Source organism: Pteropus alecto, unplaced genomic scaffold (assembly GCF_000325575.1).
Source record: "Pteropus alecto unplaced genomic scaffold, ASM32557v1 scaffold92, whole genome shotgun sequence".
NCBI classification, from domain to species: Eukaryota; Metazoa; Chordata; class Mammalia; order Chiroptera; family Pteropodidae; genus Pteropus; species Pteropus alecto.
Window position 1 is genome coordinate 8,937,353 of NW_006432447.1, and position 8,828 is coordinate 8,946,180.

General features: G+C 39.0%; 1 protein-coding gene and 1 non-coding gene across 7 annotated transcripts in view; one reads left to right on the forward strand and one right to left on the reverse strand.

Annotated features, from left to right (window-relative positions):
* The window catches only part of NEK11 (NIMA related kinase 11), a 202,726-nt gene that overhangs the window by 16,822 nt on the left and 177,076 nt on the right, over positions 1-8,828 (reverse strand). The gene's annotated exons all lie outside the window — the stretch shown is intronic.
* LOC112476035 lies at positions 2,625-2,730 on the forward strand. The gene has a single exon (XR_003044944.1). It is a non-coding gene; the product is annotated as a U6 spliceosomal RNA (small nuclear RNA).

Here is an 8,828-nt window from a genome sequence, read left to right on the forward strand (position 1 = left end):
ATACTTTAGTCCAATTTTATCTCACCAATGATCTGACTAGAAAGTGAATAACCAATGATCTGACTAGAATAACCAAGCATAAGCTGTGTTAATAATTTTTCTCTTCTTTTCTTTGTAGGTGGGGCAGATATTGTAGAAGTCATTTGGTGTGAAATGAAGTTTCAGTTAGGTCTGATATAGGGTGTACTTGGGATTTCCTTGCAAAGAAACAGAACAAATTCAATCCCAGGTTTTAGTTTAACCATATGAAACTGCCACTTTTACAAGTTTAACAAATGTCAAATATTGGTAATTTCTTTTAGTCAACCTTATTAGAATATTTCAGTTTAGAATTTTTTTTTTACCTTATATTTATTCTCCATTTCAATTTGAGCCATACAATCTGATATGAGTTGTCCATGACCCAAGTATTTTGGTTATATTTGTTTGTTTATTTGTTTGTTTTATGGTGACATTGGTTAACGAAATCCAATAAGTTTCAGCTGTACACTTTAACAGTAAGGCATATATACACTGTGTGTTCACCTCCCATAGTTAGATTTCTTTCTGTCACTGTATATTTGACCCCCTTTACCCCATCTACCTCCTCCTCACCCTCTGGTAACCACTAGTCTATTGTCCATGTCCATGGGTCTCTGTTTGTTTGTCCTGTTCATTTGTTATTTTTAGGAGTCTAGAATTTTTTGACCTAAGAAATATTAAGAGAGTTGAAAGTGCTACTTGTAGAGGCTGAGTTGTCCCTTCTCCTTGGAAAATATTTTTTTGGAAGTCGATCAAATGCTTCGAAGTCCACATAACCTTTCTATAGAATAAAATCTTTCTATTCTAAGCAGGCAGAGAGAAATGGGGTATTCGAAGGTCAAGTTTGGGTAGAGATTTAGGATAAATGTATGTGTCCTTGAAGGAGGCTTATCACCTTCCGAATCTGTCAATTATATAAATGACACTAGACCCTGACACACAAACTAGGGCGAGTTTCTTTTCTACTTTGTTACAGTCACGTGCAGTTCATACTTAAAGTCTGATAAGAGTAAGAAGGTTTTTCCCCATCACTGAGTTAACACCACTCTTTAGATGAAACGTAGAAGAAACGTCAAAGTGAAGTATAAGGAGCTAGCGCCTTCCTTGGTTAATTATCACAGCCACCCTCTAGGCGTGCTGTGTTCTTGGCTCTCTGGACATAACTCGATGGTGGCCGTATCGCGGTGTAATTCCCTGTTTAAGCGTGATGGCCCCGGGTCACACTTTCAGGAGAAATCATGTCTTATTTTAATGATGTGCCCACTGCCTTTTAGGAAGCTTGGTGCACAGTAGGCATTAAGAACTGTTTTACCTCAAATTTTAAAATTTGTTGAATAAACGAGGACTTTTAATAGCCAATCACGGTAACAAAAATTGAAGATATTTCTTTAAAAATCTTTGGAGATCATGGAAACCAATTTGCAAATAAATATCAAATATTATATCCTATGAACGAGTAATTATAATAAAAGGTCACATCCAATGAACCAGTGATTATAAGAAATTTATCTTAGAAGAGTCTGAGATTTGAAAATATTAGGTAAAAAAAAAGTTTATGTCAACATTATATATGAGTTGAAAAATTGCAAACAACCTAAGAACCCAAGAGTAAATTATAGTTTCGAGAAATTAATGATATTTTTTGGAAAATTGAATAACATTGGAAAATGCTCAAGAAAGGTGAAGGAGAAAAACCATGACACTAATGTTTTGCTTTTTTTAAAACTCTGCATTATATCACAAAAATGTCCCAAGTTATTCAAAATTCTGCCAAAACTCTGTTTGTAATGGCTACAGAATATTCTGTAGGATATAAATATAGTAAGTTATTAATTATGCTTCATAAATACACACATGTACACACACTAAAAAATAATACAAACGGAATTAGATTTTGCCCATCATTCTACACTTTCCTTTTCTCCGTTGACAATATGATCTAGAGAGCTCATCACATAAGCACACACGCATCTTCCTCAATTCTTTTCAATGCCAGGATAGTATTCCACTGCAGAGTTATATGTTGATTTTTCAAAACAACTCTTATTGATATTTCTAGGCTATTTACAGCTTTTTGCTATTTAAATGATCTTGCAATAGACACCTTTGATATATATTTTTGTGTATTTGTGCAAGTATTTCTGTGGTGAAAATTCTGAAATTGCTGGATCAAAAAAAATGTTCATTAAAAAAAATTTGAACAGACATTGCCTAATCGCCCTCCAAATTATTATAGCAATCAACACTCTCTTCAACACCATATGAAACTAACTGCTTCATTTTAAGAATGGAAATAGTGAATGGGATATGTTTGTGTGTACCTGACATGAAGTCATGACCTCCAGCAATACTATGGCACAGGCGCAGTAGTTCTCTCTCCCCTTTGCCTATCTCCCTTCCCAGTTTTTCTTTCTTCTCACCTTCTTTCTTTTTTCTTTTCTTCCTTCTCTCTTTCCCCTCTTCTGCCTTTCTTTCCTTTCTACCTTATTATTTTATCTAATGGGAAAAGAGACAGGGAAAATTAAAGTGAAGGCCAGTGAAGAACTCACGTGGCATTTAGAGAATTGGAAGGAAGCGGGAAGTGGGCTTAAATTGGAAGCAGTGTGCTCACTTTAATAGCACATATACTAAAATTGGAACAATACAGGGAAGATTAACATGGCCCTGCACAAGGATAACATATTAATTCATGAAGTGTTCCATATTTTTCTGGTAACTATGTGAGGTGATGGATGTGTTAACTAACCCTATTGTGGTAATAATTTCACAATATATATATGTATCAAATCATCACATTGTACATCTTAAACTTACACAGCATTATATGTCAATTATATCTCAATAAAACTGGGGAAAAAAATGTTAGATGCAAAACGGTATGGGGGATACATGGACGTCTGCAGCATGGGGCAGCCAGTTATACTGGGGAGGATAATTTGGACATGTATCTCTAATCCTCATGGGCACAGAAGTCACATAGGGAACTTGTTAAAAATGCAGACTATGATTTGGTGGGTCTGGGGTGGAGGGGCTAAGATTCTGCATCTCTAACAGACTTCCAGGTGATGCAGATGCTACTGCTCTGGGACCATGCTTTGGGGAACAAAACTTAGTTGACAAAGCCCACTGCCTGAAACGACAGCCAGGGGCATTATCAATCGGTGGGGTAGTGGGGTGTCTGTGAGTATTATTATTTAAATATTGTCATATTTGCCTCCTGTAAATATTACAAGGTGATAAAAGTAATGAGCTGGCTCAATCTGTCACTGCTTCTTTCACCCATCAGATTCAGCCCAGCCCATACCAGCACCAGGACGAAATACATGCTACATTCGAAACAATAGTTATTTTTTTTTCCAGTCTTGAAGGAATGCTTATCTTGCTTGAAATCAGATATTTTATTCGCTTCGTCTCCAAAATTTAGTAATAACTTTTGTCATACAGAGTCCTCCAATGTTTCCTTGATTCACTAACAGCTGCTGTTGCTGACACTGTCTGAGACATTGCCTGCCTTTGGCTTAGTCCTGAGGGTCCCCACCATCTGCAGCTGGTGGGATTGAGGCCTCACCTCATTATTTTCTGTATCAGATGAGAAGAACAAAATGGGAACAATTTCCCAAAAACCCAGCAATTAAAGTAGTTTCAGTCCAGGCTTTATGGAATCACAATTCTTTTGGAACTAAACCATTTTAAAGCTCCTCTACAACATTTATACGTTCCACTGAGATGTTTTCTTAAAACTGTCACATTCCAGCAAAGTTGGGACTGTTAATATTTGTTTGTATATTTAGGAACCAGAATGTTTTTATACCTAATTCTGTGTGATGATTTCTTTACCATCAGTCCTTGTAAATTAAAGGAAGTAAAATACTACCTTAAATAATTCACAAGCTGAAGTTGACAGGAACATTTTTCACCTCTTTGATCCATGCCAGACAACTATGCTGAGACACCTAGATTTCCTCTCTGTTTCTGCCTGAGTATAGACACGATGATGCTAGTAAACACTCCATCTCTCTCTCTTTCTCTGTCTCTCTCTCTCAGAGCAAGAGCTCAGGCTTGGAGCCTTAGGAAAACTAGTTAAGGCATGTTCTCCTTTTCAAAACATAATCAGAAGGACAAGACTCAGAATAACACAGGTCTTAAGAACTTTGTCACATGATGAAGCTGTTGAATGTATCCTCTGTGTCTGTACCTAGGAAAGGTGTTTGCATTTAAGAAATAGGTTCAGTGTGAGTAAAATGGTGTTTTCCTCTAATGCTATCATGCATAATGGGGTTAGCATTATGAGTGATAGATACAAATTAAGGACATATGAGAAAAGTTTCTAATATGCTTGTATTCATTTTAAATTTTGCTCTAATTAGGGATCATTAAAAATACGATGATAGGAATTAGGTTATTTTTATGCTTAATTCATGCCTTCATTTGCATTAAAAAATTCTATTTGAGTAGAAAATCAGAGGCATAATGTTTCTTTCCTTTTTCAAGAAATTAGGCTGTTTGAACTATATGTTTATAATAACCACAAAATTACTGTCTACCTGGTGTACGAAAGAAAACAAACAGCTTTTTCAGTTCTCTTTATATATTTTCCTTAAATATACATACATAGAAAGCCATAAAAATCTTTATGCTTCTGTGTTGATGACTCAAAGGAAATATAAACATAGATGCTCAGAGAGGCCTGTCCCAGGACCGCAGAATGCCAAGGCTTTCTTTCACCACAAGTGCTGAAGGAGTTGTTTAAGTTTCATGGAGAAGCAAGAAGCATATAAACAAGGTCTGCTCCAAGAATTGCTTTGATGTGTGATGGGCTGGCAAGCTGAGGCAATATTAAGCTAATATCAACTCCAAACCCACTCTTCCGTACTTAGCCTTATGATACTGGCCCCAAGACTCTGCTGACCATTTAAGCTTTGCCTGCTGTTCCGTATAAGGCTCCTTCAATAGAGGGTGCTCCAGGGAGATGGGAAAGCAGGAGAAAATAGGGACTTGTCCTCCAATTCCAGTGAATGTCATGCTGAAAACACAGCTTCCTGCCAGCAGCAACTGACACCAGTTTGCAGTTTCTCCAGCATGGGCAGACTCAGCCTCAGAAGCACCAGCACCAGTAGCTGGCATGCTCTCCTCTGAGAGCTGGGTAGCACCTCCAGAACCCCTCTTCCAAGTTCAGAGACATCAACACAAGCCTAGCAGAGACCCCTCCTCAAGGTCCTCCAAGGTTTCTAGGGAACTAAGAAGCACCTGACATGTTACAGAGTGCCCAAGTTAGAAAAACCAGCCAGGAATGTTTGCTTTTCAACTGAATCTTGAGGATCCTTAGGTGTAAATATTAATAACTCTTGCAAATTATAAAAGGGCCCTGACAAAGAACAGGTCTTCCTATCCGCAACAGAATGAGACAGGCAGAAAGCCAAGAGCAAAAGGTATATCATACAAGGAGGGGACAAATCTAGCCCAGACTGGACAAGTCATATTGTAAGGGGATAATCCCCAGTTCTTAGAGAAAAAGGTAGAAATTTATTGTGCTCAGCCTCTCTCATTTTCTGTCTCCTTCTGTGAATTTGTTTTTCTGCATGTGTAGATTGTTTGCATGTCAAAGGGGTAAAGTTGATTACACTCAACAAATCCTTGAGATGGTTTTAGACAGTCCTGAGTAAAGAAACCGCTCCACGTTTTATCATATTCTTTCCTGGCAATTACGGATAGGATTCTACCACCTGAACATGGGTGAACCAACCCCTGACCGAAGGCCGATGAGGTTCCAGACTGAGTTACTACTAGTGGATGTTGTTCTGCGTCCTGCTTTTCTCAGTACATCTATAACAGTGATTGTACTTAACACTCTTTGATTAGGAGCTGACCATAAAAATAGAAAGTCAAAACACGGTTAGTTAATTAATGCATGGCAGTAGAAAAACATACTCATCAAATCAGCCAAAGTCATTCCTGTCATTTATTCCTCAGAGAATTTAAATCTAAATCTGCTTTCACTTTTGCTCTTATCCCTTCTTCGAGGGTCACATGCTTTTCATTTTAAAAATGAGAAGCAAACATTTAATTCTAAATTAAAATCAACAGATTGTAAATTCTCTAGGTAGTCCAAGTTTTACCTTTGAATATTTAGACCCCTAGAAAACTACATGTCTTAGTTCAACACAGGACAGCTTTTTATCACCGAAGAAGCTAACTTTATGAAATTCACATCTGCATTTCTTGCAAAATTATTAATGAGGATCTAACTTCACTCGATATGCTCCATATAAAACACCATGTGAGAAGCTCTCTCTTCCTTGAGGAACTGGTAACACATTCACGATCTTCATAATGAGAGTTAGGAATTGTATCACGCTCCCGTTTTTTGGCTTGGCTTCCGGGAAGCTCGGAGCCAAACTGTACACTTAGCCACAGCAACTATGTTCACACATCAACTTCCTCACTTTCGCTCTGATCTTCATTCTGTCTACATATTATTCTATTAATATTGCATTCGATGTAAAAAGTGAATTAAATGAACTTCTCTCAGGTGTTAGAGGCAATCTCTGATCAGCAAAACATGCTATTCATATGTGTCAACTGGTAACTTGATTTTCAAGTCCTTTTGACAAAGAGTTAGCCAGTACTGGCTGAGGTGCTGCTGGCAGGTGGGAAACTGAGCGCCACCTAGAGCCTGGGTCTAGGCACAGGAGTGGACACACATCCCTAAAGGGAGTGAATCAGGCTTGGCCTGCTATCTGTCACAGGTGACACAAAGTAAAGAATTTTGCTAACTACAGCTCGGGACATTCCGTCAGTCATCTCTGTTCCAAAGTTAGAGAACCATTTTATGGTACCATCTTGATACATGCAAGTGCCTTCCAGAGACTTGCATCTGCCCCTCAGGCCCAGGGCCGGGGAAAGGCCATTAGAAGGCACTCGCACCTCAGATAATGAAAACATCTAATGTGACGGGCTGAATTGTGTACTGCCCCCTCAAATTCAGAGTTGTAATCCTTTGTACCTCAAGAATGTGACCCTGTTAGGAGATAGGACCTTAAAAGAGGTGATTACATTTACATGAGGCCTTATGGGTGGGCCCTAATCCAATCTGGGTGGTGTCTTTATAAGAAGAGGAAATGTGGACAACACAGAGACACCAGGGATGATCACCTGTAGAGAAAAGACCAGCCTGGCGTCCGTCAGCACAGGTGGACAGAAAACGCCTTCTCTTTAACACGGAGTTGAAACACTATGACTCTAGTATTCTTCCATTTTTTTCCCCCAAGGTTTTGCCTATTATTCTGTACCTGAGTCCACCCAGAGTGCTTCTGGCTGTTCTCTTTGCACACTCAGGTGGCACAAGGGTGACTCGCTGGCTTATGCTCCTCATACACAGTAGGGTTTGAGAACAGCTGCAACTCTCTGGCTCTGTCTCACCTGATCAGTAATCCAAAATAACATTCATTTAGATTATTTCTTTGCCAATATGTTCATATTGTACTGTCAGATGGAGCCCATCTCATTCCTAAGGTCCCATGAGTTGGGAGCCCAGATGTGACAGTCTATTCCATGGCTGAGAGTTGAAAAGGTTGGGTTGCATGCTGACTTTCTTCTTCTAATTTGACAAACTGAATGAGTACAGCAATAAACAGGAGACTTCCTAACCTGCAGTACGTGGTGGTGTTTTCAGCACTGAACAGATCGTACATATTTCAAAATAATATTAAAACGGCTGTGTTTGTTTATTATAATTTTATCACAAACATGTTTAATTGTTTTAAAATAATGCCTCCACATGGGAAAAGTACAAGTTTACTACAATTCAGGCATGGTCTTAATGGAAATCAAACACATTATATATAAATATAATATATTTGATTTGTGGCTCTAAAATGAAAAAAAAAAAAAAATCAGCAAGGAAGAATAAACAGAAGACACCAGGAAGCCAGAAGAAACCTTGGCACTATGAACATAACATTGTCCTTGAACCTGTGCCCCCATCTGCCCTCTACTCCCCAACCCTGGACATCCGTTTTGCAGTTGACAATAGTTAAAGGGCCCTCTCTTTAGGATCGTTTGCTTGGAAAAAGGATTTCAAATTTGTGTAGGAAAAAAACTAACAGAACACGCATTTTCGTAGTCATTTGGACACCAGCTCACAAAGCCAGGGGCTGTAGAATGGCAATTTAAAGGGTCAAGAAAGAGGTGTGAGAAGGGAGACATCTAGCATTTATTGGGTGCCCAGTTAGTACTAAATAGAGTGCTATTTAATACTTATGCTAATTATTCCTCCATTTTACAGGTGGAGAAACCGAGACTCGGCGAGGCAAAGGGACTTGTCTAAGACCACAGAGTAAGAAGAGCAGCCTCATTGCAAACCTCTGGAATCCACCTTCTGCTTATTACAATTTCTCTCTGATATCTCCTATTGTACTGACGTGGAACAAATGAAATTAGGGTACAAATGTGTTAAACTTGAGCTGGTACACACACGTGTACAAAAATATTTAGAAAAAATACGTAGAGAAGAGTTTTTCATGGAAGGTGAGATCCTATGGGCATAGATGAGAGTAAAAGCCCAAGAAATGGCTAAGACACCCAGCATGAAAACATTTTATTTTGCTCCTGAGAAAGGGAGAAAAGCAAGAGATTCCAGAAAAGTGGGATGAAGCTGGGGAAGGAGACCACTGTGGGTGTAGTGGACTTTGGGCTGCACCCAGAGACCCCCCTCCAGGACTGAAGTCTCATTCCTCAGCTGCTGGGAGCGCCCCTGGCAGACAGCCCTCAGTCAGCAGGCAGCCCTCTCAAGGGGCTCACACCCCTTC